Raw genomic sequence first — 18,388 nt, forward strand, 5'->3', positions numbered from 1 at the left:
TAGTTCGATTTTTGAATTCCATAGTTTGATCTTCCCTACTTCTATAGGGGAGCATATGAAGTTCTTCTTCTACCCAACAAATCAGTCTGGTTTCATAAAAATTCCTCTTTTAGTAGAAGAGAGTTCCTACTTCCAGGTGATATGCCATTTGATGTCAAGTACTTTTTTGAAAGGGAAAATTTTTTTACTACTTGCCCAAGTAAAAGGAAACTTTCAAGTTTTTTTTGTTGTCAATCATTAGAAGAGAAAATCTGGAAAAATCCTATGAAGCTAAGAAAGTCAAGACTAGGAGATGGTATTGGCTCTAGTGATCAAGTGTCTGTAAGGGTTTAACAGGAAAATATCCTAAGAAAAAAGCCATAATGCCTTATAAAATATTGGCAGGTAGCAAAATAAGAGTTGAGAGATGGGCTCGGGACTAGTTGTTCCTCTGGTTTAATAATCAAGAGTACCGGGTAGATATATAGGTTGATTTATGTCTATGCCACAAACATAACGACTTATGAACTTTTGGCATGTTGAAAACCCGCAAGGTGAAACGGGTTGATATGTGACAAAACTACAACTGACCATCAATGCGGCGGAGCTTCGTAGTAGCCTTTGGGGTGGTGAGGTATTCCCTCAAAGGTGAAAGTCGGCCTGAAAAAGAAAATCAAAAGCAAGAAAAAATGAAAAGGCAAAAAGCCAAATGCAGAAAAAAAGGAAGAAAAAGAAGCAAAACCAAGAAAAACAAAAAAAGGTGTCTGTCAAGAGATAAATGACATGAAAGCTAAACTCAAAGGAATTGAAATACGACAATCTTTCATGGATGTGCGATCCTTGGGTCAATATCTGCTCTTCTTTTTTATTTCCTAAGACGTTGGGGATGATTACTTTATGTTCATTTTTTGGAAATTTATAGGCTTCCCTTCTTGAGATTCAACAACATTGATGCGAAATGAATCCCGATGCTTGTACGGTATTGGGGGTAAATGAAAGGCATATCATTTGCACAACACGAGCACTTTCTACTTATGATTTAAATTGATGATTTATAAACTATTGAAAAGTAAACACTTGACATCTCTTGTAATGTTTCCTGACTTCATGGGCAAATGAGGAACTCCCAGCCCCTCTCTGTTTTTGAAAAATGTTGTCCTTTTTATTACCAAACCACTAGTTCATTCATAGAATAGATGAAACCCCTCAGACATATTCCACTGATGCTGAGTTTTATGAATTTTCCATCTTCCCCTTTCCATGTTCCCATCACAATTTGTTTTATTGTGAAACCTAGACAGTATTTTTGTTTATTTCTCTTTTAAGGTTTGCTAAGGAAAGGGTTTGAAAGAGTCGTTAGCTTTTAACTTTATTATTATTATTGTTGTTGTTGTTGTTGTTTAGAGCATTTGACTCGTACTATGGCTTGTGTTAGATCCTCATTTGTCATACCACCAACTAGGCCATTTGACCTGTCGAGTAGCTTGCCTGCTCGGTGCTTTGGTGACTAGGCCCTGGCCTGAAAGTCATAGAGCGTCATTGGTCTTCTAGTGCATAGGCTCCCTATTTTTTATATTTATATGCAGTGAGGCGTATTTTATAATACATGTCATAAAGGGCAGCAAAACCTATACGATACACTTATGATGCTCATGATTTGCATGTGTATAGTAGGTGTATCGGAACAATATCGTTGTTGTATGATATGATACAACTAATACAGCCCATATCTTACAATACTGAGCAATTCTTAAGAAAGGGGTACAGTGTCCCTTTTGATCGTTTTCTCTTCTATCACTTCTAAGAGCTTTGGGGGGGGGGGGGGCAGTTTTTGCTGATTTTGGAGAGCAATTTTGAAATAAATCGAGGGTGAAACTGCTGGTTTGAATTGAAATTTACGTGTGGGAAATCCATTTGTATTTGGGAAAAGAGTGCTTTAGTGTTTCTTCTTCTACATAAGGTATACAATCTCTCAATTTTGTGGTTTACATAAATTGATCCATACTGTTTCCATTATATGTTCTATGTTGGTCCTCTTCTTTTCTATGAGGTTAGTTTGAGTTGATCAAAGCGGTCTGACTAAAATAAACTCAATAAGGAGGTGTAAAACAAATCCATATATTCCCCTCCCCCCCCCCCCCCGCACCACACACCAATAAAAAAAAACACACACACATGCGTCATGGTGTTTCCATTATATATTCTATGTTGGTCTTCCTCTTCTTCTCTATGATTGAAACTTTCCTTTTCCTGATAATTCTAGCCAGAGCAGTTGAATAAAATATTTGAACTATGTGGATCACCTGATGAGGTTAACTGGCCGGGAGTTTCAAAGATTCCTTGTTATAGAAACACGAGGATCAAGAACAAAGGAATACGATGAACACGATGTAACGTGGAAAAGCCCTCAGCAGGAGGGAAAAAACCATGGACGAGGAGGAACTGGCGCCCACTAGCATCCAGACTCTCTCTCTCTTAAGATTTCATTAACTTCTCAAAATTAAGGTTACAACCCTTAAGTAAGGCCCAATAACGGCTACACGATGGATCGGGTAGGGATCGAGACCGGGTCCTGAAACCCATTTAACATGCTTCAACACTCCCCCTCAAGTTGGGCATACATATCAAACATGCCCAACTTAGATACATTTCTCTCGAACGAGGTCGAGGACAGAGCTTTCGTCAAAACATCAGCAGTTTGGTCTTCAGACTTCATGTAAAGTAGGATTAACTCTTTAGCATCAATCCTTTCACAGATGAAGTGACGGTCAATCTAAACATGCTTTGTTCTGTCATGTAGTACAGAGTTGTTGGCTAAGTTGATTGTAGACTTGTTGTCGTAGTACATCTTCATAGGTCCTTCAATCTCTATTCTGATATCAATCAGTAATATTTTCAGCCATAGTAACTCTGACACTCCCATAGCAATGGCTCTATACTCTGCCTCTACACTAGATCGAGAACACACATCTTGTCTCTTACTCCTCCAAACAACAAGGTTTCCTCCCAAGTAGACACAATACCTTGTAGTAGACCATCTAGTATCAACACAACCTGCCCAGTCTGCATCGGAATAGCCCTCGATCTCTAAAGTCTCTTGTTTCACATTGAAGAGTCCCTTGCCAGGATTTTTCTTCAAATAGCACAGTATTATGTCCACAGCCTTCAGATGTGCATCAGTAGGTGCATGCATGAATTGACTCAGTACATTCACTGCAAAAGTGATATCTGGTCTTGTAAGGGTAAAATAAATCAACTTTTCAACCAGACGTTGATATCTTCCCTTAGCTTCTTCACAGAGCAGCTCTCCATCTCTGAGGCTTAACTTGTGTCCAGCATCAAGTGGGGTAGAAGCAGGTCTGCACCCCAACTTACTAGTCTCCTCCAACAGGTCTAATGTGTATTTCCTTTGGTTTAGCACAAGGCTAGTTCTAGATCTAGCAATTTCAATACCAAGAAAATACCTCAGTTTGCCAAGATCCTTAAGATCAAATTCAGCAGCCAGTAACACTTTTAACTTGATGATCTCCTCCTCATCATCTCATGTGACAATCATGTCATCCACATAGACAAGTAAAAGAGTGACCCTGCCTTCCTTGCCCTCTTTTTTCTTCACAAATAGAGTGTGGTCTCCATTCCCTTGATTATACCCATGGTGTTGCATCACTCATCTGAGTCGTTCAAACCATGCTCTGGATGACTGCTTGAGGCCATATAGGGCCTTTTTCAGCTTACAACATTTCTCTGGTTCTTCATATCCTGGGGGCATGTTTATGTACACTTCTTCTTCGAAATCACCATTGAGGAAAGCATTCCTAACATCGAGTTGGTACATCCTCCACTCCTTCATCACAACTAGAGACATAACAACTCTAACTGTCTTCATTTTTGCAACTGGAGCAAAAGTCTCTAGGTAATCAATCTCATATTTTTTACTAAACCCCTTGGCCACAAGACGAACTTTGTATCTTTCAACACTCCCATCTGGTTTGTACTTGATGGTATACACCCACTTGGATCCAACCAAGTGAGCCACCTCAGGAATCTTCACAACTTCCCATGTCATGTTTCTTCTCAAGGCTTCCATTTCTTCTTTCATAGCACCAGCCCACTTGGAATCACTCTGAGCTTCAGCAACGGTCCTGAGAATTGCAGCCAAAGAAAGAGAAGATACAAAATACTTATAATCCTTGATAAGTCTAGAATAAGATACAAAATTACCAATCGGGTGTTGAGTACATGACCTGACACCCTTCCTCAGGACAATGGGAAGCTCTTCATTTTCTTTTTCAACCTCATCTTGAGTCTTCAAGGTAGGACTTGGTTCATCCAAGGAAGGAATGGCATTGGGATTGAAATTAGACCTCCCACCACAAGTCACCTCCTCTGTCCGAGCACCTCGTCTAGAGTAGACCTGTCCAAACAAACGAAGGCCTTCCTTCTCAGGCATATCAACAACTGTGAGAGGTTCTGAACATCCTTTCTCTCTTTCATACTCATAATCAACTGTGATAGGTTCTTCTATCTTGTAATCCAAAAAGTCTGTAAATTAAATCTCTTGACTCTGAGAATACTCTTCCCTAACCACAGGCTTCTCCCCATGAAGAGCATTCTCACAAAAGTAAGAGACATGTTCCAAAAAGGTAACGTCCCTTGTAATATAAACTCGACCAGTGGTAGGATCAAGACATCTATACCCTTTCTGAGTGGAAGAATACCCAACAAACACACCCTTGATAGACCGGGGTCAAGTTTCTTAACATTTGGACTGTGATCATGAATAAAACACACACAGCCAAACACACGAGGGGGAAGAAGAAAAGGTTGACGACTACCCGAAAGTAAGAAATGAGGAGTCTGACCATTCAGTACATGACTGGGCATGCAGTTGATGAGGTACACACTAGTAAGAACTACATCGCCCCAATAGTGTTTGGGAAGATTTCTTTGAAACAAAAGGGCTCTAGTGACATTAAGGAGCTGGCGGTTCTTCCTCTCAGCCACCCCGTTCTGAGGGGGGGTATAACTACAGGACGTCTCATGAACAATCCCTCTTTTTCGAAGCAAATCCTCAACTGACTGGCACATATACTCACGGGCATTATCCGATCGAAAAGTTTTAACATTTCTACCATATTGAGTTTGCACAAGAAGAATGAATGTCTCCATGATTTGAGGTACCTCACTGCGATCTTTTAACAAGTACACAAAGGTGGTCCTAGAGAAGTCATCAATAAAAGTAATAAAGTATTGAAACCCTTGACGGGTATGAATTCCCGAAGGCCCCCACACATCAGAGTGAACCAAGGAAAAAGCTTCATTAACACAACTAGTAGAAATAGGGTACGAAGCCCTCACATGTTTGGCAAACTGACATACATCACAAGAAATCAAAGACAAATTCAGTGTGGAACACAAATCAGGAAACAACTGCTTTAAAATCCCAAAAGGTAAATGCCCAATGCGTTCATGCCAATACAAAAAGGACTGAAGACAAACTTCTCTTCTCTTTTCTGTCTTGCTGATCACTGTCATAAGAGCCGTGACCACATGTATGGGAAGACGATATAAGCCATCAGACTCCAAACCAATAACAATCCTCTTTCCTGTCACCAAGTCTTGCAAAATACAACGATTTGCAGAGAAAATGAGTTCACAATTCAGCTCTTTAGTAAGTTTACTAACTGATAAGAGATTTAAGGGAAGCTGAGGGACATGTAATGCTCATCGCACATGAAATTTGTCCAACAAGGACAGACTCCCTTCTCCAGCCACAGAGGTAGAGGAACCATCTGTGAGAGATACTCGTTCCCTTCCAGAAGCCAACTTATACTCATGAAACAATTTAGGGTTACTCGTCATGTGGTGAGTAGCACCACTGTCAACAATTCATTCTCCCAAGTAGGAGTTACCTTTATCCCCTACAATGGCAAGAGCATGATTAGCCTTCGTCTCATCTGATGTCTCAGCCGGATTGACATCGATCCGGCCCAAATAGGCCCGCAGTTCATGAAGCTGTTCAGCAGAAATGGAGGTCTTGCCTCCACTAGACTTGGTATCCTCCGACACAGGCGTCTTCCCAGTAGATGATCTCACCCTGTTACCCCATTTTTCTGGATGAAGATTCCAACAGAATTCCACAGTGTGGCCAGTTTTCTTGCAAAGGGTGCATCTACGAAGAGGTTTGGGAGCACTACCCGGACCATGACTAACAAGTGCAGACCTCTCATTATAAGGTATGTGATCCCTCTTCCCCCCAGGAGTAACAAGTCTTCTTTGTTCTTCAGCCACAACACAGAAGTAGACATCTTCAATACTGAAGGATTCTTCAGAGTTAAGAATCTGACTCTTGATATTTTCAAATTCGTCATTTAGCCCTGCTAAGAACAGGGAATATCCTATTCTCCAATTCTTTGACAACGTACTGCATCTGGTCGTCATGACAGTGCCAAGTAGCCTCGAAATGGTAGTCAAGATCCTCCCATTTGGATTTTAGAGCTGCATAGAAATCTGTGACCGAGAGATCCCCTTGCTTGAGAGCATACACATCCTTTATCAGTTGATACACACAAACCTTCCCCTTCTTCTGGCCATACATTTGTTCCAACATGATCCACATATCTCTCGTAGTCTTCTTACGAAGAATGAGAGATGGAATATCAGATGAGACCGAATTAACAATCCAAGTTTTCACTTGGTTGTCCTCAAGAAACCAAGTATCCCAAGCTATACTGTTTGCAGCAGGTTCAACCTTACTCCCATTCACATATGCAATACGGCCTCGACCAGCTATTCCCATTGTGATGGTGGCAGCCCACTTAAGATAATTTTCCTTAGTAAGGCGAATGGTGGTGACCTGCACAGGAATACTCTCGGTTCAATAAGCCACAGCTTCATTCTGATCAGTGTTGATGGTCGACGAGGAAGAGGCTGCCATAATTGCAGACCTGCCTTACAAAGAGGGCAAAAAGAAACAGCAGCAGCGGCAGAACACGGACAGCAAAAGAGGGAACAAACGGGCCAAAAACAAGAACTCCACCACAATAGTAACAGGGGCTGAACAGAAACAACCTGTTGTGCGATGGAGTAACGTCGGGCAAGGCAGCCAGTGGCAGCAGCATTTCCAGGCGATGCAGTCAGGTGGTGGCGGCAGTGATAGTGGCAGTGGCGGCAGGAACAGAGCATGGAGTGGCGACGTTAGGCACTGGCAGAGGCGACAACGGCGATCTCAGGCGATCTCGGGCGATGCTCTTCGAAAAGCGAAGAGAAAAAAAAATCTCAGGCGCAGAAGATGCACCGTCGAGCACAACAACCTTCGCTTGAGTCCACCAGAACTACACAGCGGCAAGTAGGACAGAAACAGAGAGTCACCGGAACAGAGAGACGATGAAACTCCAGACAGCGTCGAGTGCGTCGCCGAAACTCCAATAGTGTCGAGTGCATCACTGGAAGAGACACTGGAACTCCATGGTGTCGGGTGATGACCAATGTCGAGCATTGAACAGTAACGACACGTGATGGGAACCGTCGGGCGATGAGCAATGAACAGTACCGACACGAGTCCTCCTCTCACACGGCCACAAAAGAAACAAAACACGAATCAGTCACGCTGGAACTTCACAGCTCTGATACACTAGGATCAAGAACAAAGGAATACGATGAACACGATGTAACGTGGAAAAATCCTCAGCAGGAGGGAAAAAACCACGGACAAGGAGGAACTGGCGCCCACTAGCAACCAGACTCTCTCTCTCTTAAGATTTCATTAACTTCTCAAAATTAGGGTTACAACCCTTCAGTAAGGCCCAACAAGGGCAACACGATGGATCGGGTATGGATCTAGAGCCGGTCCTGAAACCCATTTAACATGCTTCAACACTTGGTACAATAATTTCAAGCCTTCAAGACCAATGAAGAGGCGCCTTAGAGATGTTTTTAAGCAGTAAGTACCAAACATATGAATCTGGTTTACAATGATTTATAGTGAAAATTTGTTTTGAGGAGATCTTTTTTTCACATTTACTTTTTGTTATGTTGTGTTTGTGTAGTTTTGTGGTTTATCAGTGCTTTACCACCTTATTATTGTTATTGTTTCCAATTTATATAGAGGTAATGTGCACCTGAGATGCAGTTATTTTTGCTTTCAGCTTTGATCGACATGCTTTGGAGTTGTTGGAGTGCATGCCAACTCTTGACCCATCTCAGGTATCATCTTGCTATATCCTCAGAGTTTTGGAGGTTTGAACTTTTGTGACAAATGATTTAGTGTATGGATGTGAGTTATGGCAAGTGGGAGTAGCAAACCTACTCCTTGAATTCTTATAATTATTAAGTGGTGAGTCCTACTCCAGATCTGAACGTCCTTGCAAAACGAACGACACTCTGCAAATAACATTGCAAGTTTGGCCATGGGTGTCCTTAGCAGTTTTAGTGTCAGCTTTACTATAGACATATCAAGTTCTTAAGTTTCTAACTTTGGGCTCCCAAGGGAGTTAATCTCTTTCTTGCTTTGACAGTGATCTCGGTAGTTTCCCCAAGTTTGGAGAACAAGGCTTTTACTTCTTATTTGTTAAGTAGCTCTGTGCATGTCTTTATTTCTTGATAGGGCATGATCTCTTATTTGTGGATTCTAATGATAGAATCATCACAAACTCCAAAATCAAATGAACCATGTACTAGTATTTCCTTTTGCAGCAAAAAGAGATGAAGGTTTTACGTTTTTTTTTTTTTTGGTTAGTCTTGCAACAGCCTCTCCCTCCTTCCCTCCTTCCCTCCTTCCCTCTCTCTCTCTCTCTCTCTCTCTCTCTCTCTCTCTCTCTCTCTCTCTGTGTGTGTGTGTGTGTGTGTGTGTGTGTGTGGTGCTGAAAAGGAAAGGCTTCCTATATTAAATTACTAAAGAAACATGAATAATAACCTTTACAAGATTTTTCCAAGTTGAGGTTTTTTGAGTTAATATTTATTGTTCTAATTTATTTTCTGCAAAAAATCATACATGATACTTGGCCATTGTATTGTCCAGTCATATAACTATTCCTATTGTTGGCCTCCAAGCTTCTTTTGTTCGGTACCATGTCTTTTTTGCAATCCACTTGTGGTGATGAAAGTAATATAAGAAAAATGTTCGGGAGTTATGTAGTTCTGGCCCATTATCATTGTCGAGTTACTATTTCAGTCTGCATTTGTGAACAGGGGGGTCAAGAGGTGAGGTTGTGGCACTAAAGCATTTGACGACTGCTTCACTTGATTCTAAAAGTATTGCTGCTAGTGCTTTTGATAACTTTTTGGAAAATTATGAATTACCCAACTAGCGTCCTGTTCATCTACCAAAATGAAATAACTGTGATGTATATGACATGAAAGTGATACCTGGCATTTCAATGTATTTACAGTTTTGTTTTCTTCCCAAATATGGAAATGTAAATTCAAACTTCTTTGTGACTTAAAAATGACAAAGGGAATCAGTGTTTCTTGAGAAAATTATGGTCTATTTTTGAACTTGTCCTTGTCTGGTGGAATGTTATTGGAAGAATGTTGTCAGCAATTGTTCAGCATTCAGTGTTGTCAATTCTTGTTTCTAGAACTGGCTGGACTTAACGAGCTAAGGTTTAGAACGATTGTTGCCATGATGTCCAGCTAGTGAAAAGTTAATCCGACTAGCCAAGTAATCAGTTCCCTGCTAAGTCACATGTGCATGGGGATATGGTCCCAGTACTCCCCATACCACAGATGCAGCACTGCGGGTAAGGGACATATCTAGATATCCCTTTTTTCTTTTAAACATTTTTTGGTTAAAATTGAAAAAGGAAGGGCAGGAAGGGGGAGAGAGAGAACTGACTGTAAACCTGAATGGTTTTCAGAGAGAGAGAGAGAGAGAGAGTGAGGAAAAGGGCACACACTGAAAATCTTTTTGCTTGAACAGTGGTCCCCTTTATTTCTTATAACTTTCTAAAATTTCTCTTCCAATTTTGGCAGGTAGAATTCTATTATTATACATATTGAAATACTGGGTGCATTTTCTGTTTTGATCTGCATTCTGTGTCTCGTTATTTCTATTTACAAGAGGTTCTTGAGCTGCTTTGAAGTCAAAACTAGAGACTAGAGTTAGATATGTTGGTACCACTCCTTCCTCCTAGCTATGATATTTATCTGGTTGAGATTGTATTCTTCCTTGACGTTCTTGCATTTCTAAAGTTTTTATCTTTTCTTCTTGAAATCTGCTGTTGATATGTCAACCCTTTTTCCTCCTTGCATCCTCTGCTGTTTGTGTTTGTTTGTACACTAATGGTTACATTTTCTTCTTCTCAGAGGATATCTGTAAAAGATGCACTTGATGCTGAGTATTTCTGGTGTGATCCGTTGCCATGTGTCCCGAAAAGGTACAAAATCTTTTGTTCATGCCAAGTGTCACAATTGATGGCCTTTTGATAGCCGGTTCTGGCCTTCCTCTTTGTTTACCCAAATACGAGCCATCTCATCAGTTCTAGACCAAGAAGAAAAGACAACAACAAAGACAGCATGAAGAAACAGCCAAGAGGCAAAAATTATAGCATCCTCAGTAGCATCAACGTTTGCCGCCAATTCAGCAGCCAGGGCAACCGCAAATGCAAATCAGGCCTGGCCCTAACCAATGCCCCACCTCAAGTTGTTGTTGGGCCAAGTCACCACTACAATAAGCCTCGGGGACCTCCAGGAGGACAGAACAGGTATCCTCAAGGCGGAAACCCAAGTGGTGGATACAATCAAAATCGTGGTGGCCAAGCTGATGGATATGCTACTGGACCTTATCCACCTCAAGGCTGAGGTCCTGGTTATGCTTGAACCAATATGCCTGGAAACAAGAATGTGAGATTTTCTCTTCGATGTTTATCATAGCTTGACTGGCGATGATGAACTTGTCAATATATGGATGGGTTATGTAGGTTTTGTCTTGTGACTAGAATCTTCATAGTAGCTATGCAGTCCAATTTCATGATATTCCTGGTTTACTTTTTGAAAGTTCAAATATCATGTCATAGTCATAATTACTCACCAATACCGTTTCTTTTATTGTATTTACATGCCTCACGGCATGTAATGTGTTTTTTTTTTCAGTTGAATTTTATGCTCCAAGTACAATTGTTGGTACACTTCTGTGAAAGTTTGGGATTTGAACTTAATATCTAGTGAACACAGTCAATCCTGTTTCATTTTTGCATAGGAATGGTTGGGTTGTTCGTATGGTGTAGCGGTTCTGAAGTTCTTTCAGCAGCTGCTTCTCCCCAATATGCCACTTTGCAATCCCTTCACGTCAAAGGCTGAAATGACTTGAACATGGGAATGCCTCTTTGTTGGCATACAGAAAGATCAGTGAATCAGTGGACCTAGGGAGCCCTTTAGAAGGGCGAACTAATCTTGGACTATCACTAATTCTTCTTTTTAAAAAAAAAAATCTCAGGTTTGGTGTTTTTCTGTTCATTCGTCTCCAATTAGCCCTGGATGTGCTTTCTGCTCCAAATTACCAAGCCGGGAGCCCCTTGTGCGAAGGGGAGATGGCCTAAGGTTCTGGAGAACATTGAACTTTTATTTGTACGATCGTTTTTGAAGTAGACTAGGAATTGTAGCTGTTGTCCGGTGTTTTTGATAGAATTTTCACAAAATAAAAAATCATTTTTAAATATAAAAACGACCTTCAAATTTTTTTTTTTTTTGTATCTAAAACTTCTTTGGCATATGTAAAATGGCCACCAGTTTTCAGTTGGACCAGTTAGGTTGGATTTGCAACATTATTTAGTGTTCTTCATTTTTTTTAGAATTTTGGATCTTTAGTCATTAACCTCACACGACATTGTTTGAAAGGTTTGCTTTGTTGTTTTCATTTTTTTTTTAGTGAAATTTTATATCTTATAGTTGGTAAGGGTTCAACTTAGTAAATATAGGTTCACTTCTTCGTTTTTAGGACGTGTTTATGTTCCTATAAACTGTTTTATTTTTTTTGCTTGAATTCTTGATTTATTTAGCATAAGGTGCAAGGGAGGTGTGATTAGATAGGCAGGGATAGAGTAGAATAGATGAATTGTATTTGATTTTTGAATTCGATAGCTCGATTTTTGAATTGGATAGTTTGATCTTCCCTACTTTTATAGGAGAGCATATGAAGTTCTTCTTCTACCCAACAAATCAGTCTGGTTTCATAAAAACTCCTCTTTTGGTAGAAGAGAGTTCCTACTTCCAGGTGATATGCCATTTAATGTCAAGTAGTTTTTTGAAAGAGAAAATTTTTTATTGTGCCTAGAAACATTTTAAAAGTGTCTTATCATGCAATGATATGCCTTCGTTTTGTTCTTACTACCTACTCAAGTAAAATGAAACTTTAAGTTTTTTTTGTTGTCAATCATTAGAAGAGGAAATCTGGAAAAATCCTATGAAGCTGAGAAAGTCAAGACTAGGAGATGGTATTGGCTCTAGTGATCAAGTGTCTGTAAGGGTTTAGCAGGAAAATATTTTAAGAGAAAAGCCATAATTCCTTATAAAATATTGGCAGGTAGCAAAATAAGAGTTGAGAGATGGGCTCGAGGCTTGTGTAGTTATTCCTCTGGGTTAATAATCAAGAGTACCAGGTAGGCATATAGGTGATTTATGTCTATGCCATGAAGATAATAACTTATGAACTTTTAGCATGTTGAAAACCCGCAAGGTGAAACGGGTTGATATGTGGCAAAACTACACCACACCAACAAAGCGGTGGAGCTTCGTAGTAGCCTTTGGGGTGGTGAGGTATTCCCTCAAAGGTGAAGGTCGGCCTGAAAAAAAATCAAAAGCAAGAAAAAATGAAAAGGCAAAAAGCCAAATGCAGAAAAAAAGGAAGAAAAATAAGCAAAACCAAGAAAAACAAAAAAGGTGTCTGTCAAGAGATAAATGACATGAAGGCTAAACTCGAAGGAATTGAAATGCGACAATCTTTCATGGATGTGCGATCCTTGGGTCAATATCTACTCTTCTTTTTTATTTCCTAAGACGTTGGGGATGATTACTTTATGTTCATTTTTTGGAAATTTATAGGCTTCCCTTCTTGAGATTCAACAACATTGATGCGAAATGAATCCCGATGCTTGTACGGTATTGGGGGTAAATGAAAGGCATATCATTTGCACAACACGAGCACTTTCTACTTATGATTTAAATTGATGATTTATAAACTATTTAAAAGTAAACACTTGACACCTCTTGTAATGTTTCCTGACTTCATGGGCAAATGAGGAACTCCCAGCCCCTCTCTGTTTTTGAAAAATGTTGTCCTTTTTATTACCAAACCACTAGTCCATTCATAGAATAGATGAAACCCCTCAAACATATTCCACTGATGCTGAGTTTTATGAATTTTCCATCTTCCCCTTTTCATGTTCCCATCATAATTTGTTTTATTGTGAAGGCTAGACAGTATTTTTGTTGATTTCTCTTTTAAGGTTTGCTAAGGAAAGGGTTTGAAAGAGTCGCTAGCTTTTAACTTTATTATTATTTTTTTTTATTTTTTTTTTACATTGTCAGTATCTTCTGATTCATGCAGCTGATGTCGAAGTTTAAAGCTCAACTCATCTGTGTTCTTGTGGATGTACAGTGGTTTTGGAAAAGCCGATTCATGTTGCACGAGAGTTTGATCTTGTACTTCAAAATCAAGTTTTTATTTGAGTTCCCAACAAAGTTGTGGCATCCAATTTGATTTGACTGAGTTTACATAAATTTTTGGTGAAACAGAAACTAACTAATGCTGGTTGCAAAAGTTCGCACAAAGACAAGCAAATCCTGTCATTGTTTGTTTGTGTTTTTTGTTTGTTAGCTTGTCATAATTGGTAGGAAGCCAAGTGTTATGCATGTACATTGCCTGAGAGCTCGAAACCACACCCTCTACACCGGAAATGTCCTACAATTGCAGAGATTACTGCAGAATTCTATTCCAAAACTGTGGATGTTTGGGTGACTTTAACATTTGATGAATGATTTGTTTTGCTTGCCAAGACTTATCCCTTTGGGTTTAGTTTATTTTATTGTAGGGAATCTGATCTGACCTAGTGGTTGCAAAGTTGATGTCGAAAACAGAGAATTTTTGCTAGAGAAATTTACATATATGTGCAGAAATTAGATTGCTTGCAGAAACCAAACAAGTTTCAATTGGTCTATCTTTTACCTGAATTGAGTTAGGATTTTGGGTGTGATATGACAGCTTAAGTCAGAGTCGTGTAGGCTTCTTTCACGGTCTTTCAAATTTGCTTATATTTAGGTCCAGTTAATTTAGAGAACATAGATTTCAAGTAAGGATGATAGTTCCAGTATACCTTCTCATGCTTTGTCGCATTGAAGCTCTTCTGGTTTAATTTTCACTAGATTAATGATGATAGTTTCCCATCTAGTGTGTTCCTTGATGCTGAATTTCCTCTCTTTTATATGCTTATGGGGGCTGGTTTTGTTTTCTATGAACTAATCTGGCTCTGAGGTGATGACTACCTTTATTTGAAAGCCTGCTTACTGGAAGCTGATTTGGTGATGTTGGTTTTATGCCTGGTAGATGAATCAAAATGAGAAATGGAGCCTATGGCTGTTATTAGTAGGTGAACTGGCATGATGAGGATGGTCTCTTCATATTGGTCATCTGAATCAGAAACATCCGGAAAGAGAAGCTTCTCTCATAACTGGAAAAGATGCTACTTGCATCCGCAAACATGGTAAATGAATATAAAATTGCTGATTAGAAGCTTTTGTTTTGAGATGTTTTGAGTTAAACGAGTCTTGTATGGGTTTTATGAATCTCAATGTATGGAAGTTGTTGCTTGAGTTGAATTTATAATTGATACCTTTTCTGTACGTGATGTTTCGCTAAGATATAGCTTTTCTCAAGTGTATACTTGTAAGTTACACTATATCCTAGCCAATTGTTACCATTGTGCAACTGTTACATGAGATTTGCCAGAATGCTGCTTTCATGTTTTGTATGTAATTTTTGATGGCATTCTTTCTAGAAGAGAGTTACTACTGTAGTTGTTTAGAAATCTAAAAATATATTTATTTATCATCAAACACAGAAATATAGTTCTAGAAATATATTTCTCATCATCACACACACATCAAAATGAGAATCGGAAAGATTTTTCCCATTCATTTTTTCCAAGAAATATATTTCTATATTTTCAATTCCAGATTTTCAGGCCATCAAATGGCCCCATAATGAAGATGTAAAGTTTGTCAATGCATGCAAATCATTCCCTTTAGTGGAGAAGTGCTGAAGTTTGCCAACGTTTGGAACACAGCTTTGAGGTTCTTGGAGTTGCAGTCTTGAGGTTCTTGGAGTTGCTGCAATAGAAGAAAGATGATTCTCTTTTTCCTTCTCTGGGGGGTTATTGTTTCTTGCAAGAGCTTTCCTTCTGGTTTAACTTAAGAAGATTGTGCTCGCTGGAATCAACTTTTGGATGCTTACTGATGATAAACAAAATACAGCCATTCAGATAGCACTCTCTTGCAACCTAATTTCTCCTGGTTAGTCATGCTTCATTCTTATTTTTTCATGATCCCAGGTCACTTCTTTCTCTTGCAACTCTCTCTCTCTGAGATAAGTTTGAAGGAAGCTTGTTGCTGTAGCTTAGAGAGACAAGAGTGTAGATGAGGAGGACGAGCAGGGAGAGACTTCAGAACCTCCTCTCCTTCACGCTTCCTTTTATCATCCCCTCTAGGATTCTGTCGTTCACCCTTGTCACCAGCTCTACCACTTCACTTTATCCTACCTCCCATCTGGACCATCCCTGGTGTAAAATATTGTTTTGAAATTGCTATCTTTCAACAAATAAATTTTATACATAACATGAAATTAATCGGCTCATATATATAAATAAATAAATATATCATATATTTATTTATTTAATCTGATATGTGCATAGAATATTTGGCAATCGTAAGAACAAGAGAATAAGTCCTCAGAATTGATTTAATGAATAGTCGTTGAGAACAAATGCTCATAATTGGCTTAATTAATTGTATTAGCAGAGACCCACTTCTCAGTTTTGAGTGAGACAGGGACCAGGTTGAGATCCCGGCTAACATTATCCGGTCTGATTTAAACTGTTCATTCTTGTTAGCTTTCATTTACATATGTTCAACTAGTTCAGCCAACTAGGGTTGGACTCGAACTCATCCATGCAAGTTCAACTTGTTAATGAACGAGTCTAATTTGAGTTTGATTTGCTCGAGCTCGACTCAACTTGTTTAATAAACGAGTCGAATTTGAGTTTGATTTACACGAGCTCAACTCATCGTATTGCATGTTTGTTAATCTATATTAGCATGTCTATGACTTTTAACACTTTTGTATTTTTTTAATTTTTTAATGGTTTTGTATTGTTTTAATTTACCAGATTGTAGAGAATTTTTCCTATTATTTAAGGTCTGGATTTATGAGAAACCATATCCAATGTCCGAAACCTCACTGCTTGGATTCGGTACCCAAGCCTTTCATAAATATATGAGACTAAAAGTGATTTGATGAGAAACATATATTAAGTTAGTTGTTTTTAAATTGTTTTAATTAAAAAAATAAACAGTTCTTATACCATCAAAGTTTGTATAGTAGAAAAATATTTTTTTTTTACAAAAATTCTTAAACTAAAACATGATTTATAAGTAATATTATGTTTTCAAAAAGACAGATTCCAATCTCACAGGTTTGAATGCATATACTATATACTTAGTTCAACGTATGTCATTTATGTTAAATACCAAGACCCTTGTGCTCCTCTTGTCATAGAACCCAAGTCATATGGGTAAGGGTGCGGGTTCAGTACAAGAAGTACGAGGAGACGGGTACATAGATATTATATATAATGTCCATATATATATCCATAAAATTCTCGAAATTAAAGAAAAATAAGAGGAAGATATATAATCTAGATGGATGGAAAAAAAAGAAAAATCAAAATTAAAACAAAAACAAAAAATTAAGATGGAAAAAGAAAACGAAACTAACAGAATTAAAACAAAAATTAAATTTTAAAACCCAGCTGTATCCGCATACTTGTGAGTTACTGTACCTACATACTGACACAGATATACGTGTCACTTAGCCTAGAACCGTCACCAGTCATAGAACTATCACCATCGTTCAAATCAGAGCCAAATTTGACACTTTCAATTGGTCACGTAACAGTCTGCATCTTCAAACATGGATCGTTTCCAAGACTCTAATTAAGGAAGAATCGGGGATCGATTCAAAATTCTTGATAAGGGAAAGGTGAATCCTGAAGATTGCCAGTAAAGTAAGGAGAAAACTCCAAAATTTGCAGATCATTATGCTATTGCTATTCTGCGCACGATACAGTCCCTCTTCATTATCCCTATACCTTATTGATATCCTCATGTTTTTTTATGTTCTTATCGGTTGTGACATTTATATACAAGCTCAGTTCACGGTCTTTACTGAATCGTTGATAGTTTAAATGCTGCAGGGACGATGAACAATTAAATGTAAAATTTACTTCAGAGATGTCCAATCTCAAAAACTAGTAAAGAAGCCATATGTAATAGAAGAAAATGACTGAACTACTGATTAATCTAAATTTACATGAAATTACAGTAAAGGATTCGAATACGTTCATGGACTAATTTATGGACTGTCCTAGTCTTAGAACAATTTCACGATCTTGGCAATAAATAGCCCACTTGTTCGGGATGTGCAGGTATCAAATCTTATCGTCCTTGGAATCCTTCCACTCCTACAAGGCCAACCCTCTGCAGCACGAATATCTTGCAGCTCTAATTAAGTCAAAACAGAGAACAATAAAAGAAAACAGTTACAGTATCTCTTTGAACAACAATTACTATCTCGATTCTTCTGACCAAATTTCAGGACATCCATGATAATAAAAAGCCAAGCAGCAAATTTTCCAGTAAATTTTTTCCTGTGTTGCTCATCGCATTCTTCTATGTGATTTCTCTTTTTCTGCCGAAGTGCCAGCAAAATCTACTGTACTAAAGTGCAAGTAACGTTGGTGTGAAAGCATAGCATTTCAATTTGATCCCACCCAACCCAATTGAGAAGAACCAAACCTAACAGACACTTTTCTCTGGTGGGAATGTACTCCAAGTAATGGGTACCTTGCGGGGAACTCGACCCACCTAATCAGGTCTTGTATATACAGGAGGAAGGGCTGCCCCTAGGTGTATGCAGGGGGTGAATTTGTCACAAGAATGGATTCCTCATCAAATCCTTTTGGGAGTTGCCGACATGCTTGTGCAAATTCGGTCGACAGCTACAAGGAAAAGAGAAAGAAAGGAAATTGTGCCCAACCATTATGCTGCTAAATCTCTAACATCATTCCCAGCTTAACTAAAAGTCCAAAACTACATTGCAACTACATGTGCACCAACTATTTTTTTTTTAACAGTTGCAAAT

The 18,388-nt window shown here is 38.8% G+C and overlaps 1 pseudogene; it reads left to right on the forward strand.

Moving 5' to 3' along the window:
• Window positions 1–18,388, forward strand: part of LOC116256641 (cyclin-dependent kinase C-2-like) — a 33,311-nt pseudogene that overhangs the window by 5,485 nt on the left and 9,438 nt on the right.

This window comes from Nymphaea colorata, chromosome 6 (assembly GCF_008831285.2).
Source record: "Nymphaea colorata isolate Beijing-Zhang1983 chromosome 6, ASM883128v2, whole genome shotgun sequence".
In the NCBI taxonomy this organism is placed as follows: domain Eukaryota; kingdom Viridiplantae; phylum Streptophyta; class Magnoliopsida; order Nymphaeales; family Nymphaeaceae; genus Nymphaea; species Nymphaea colorata.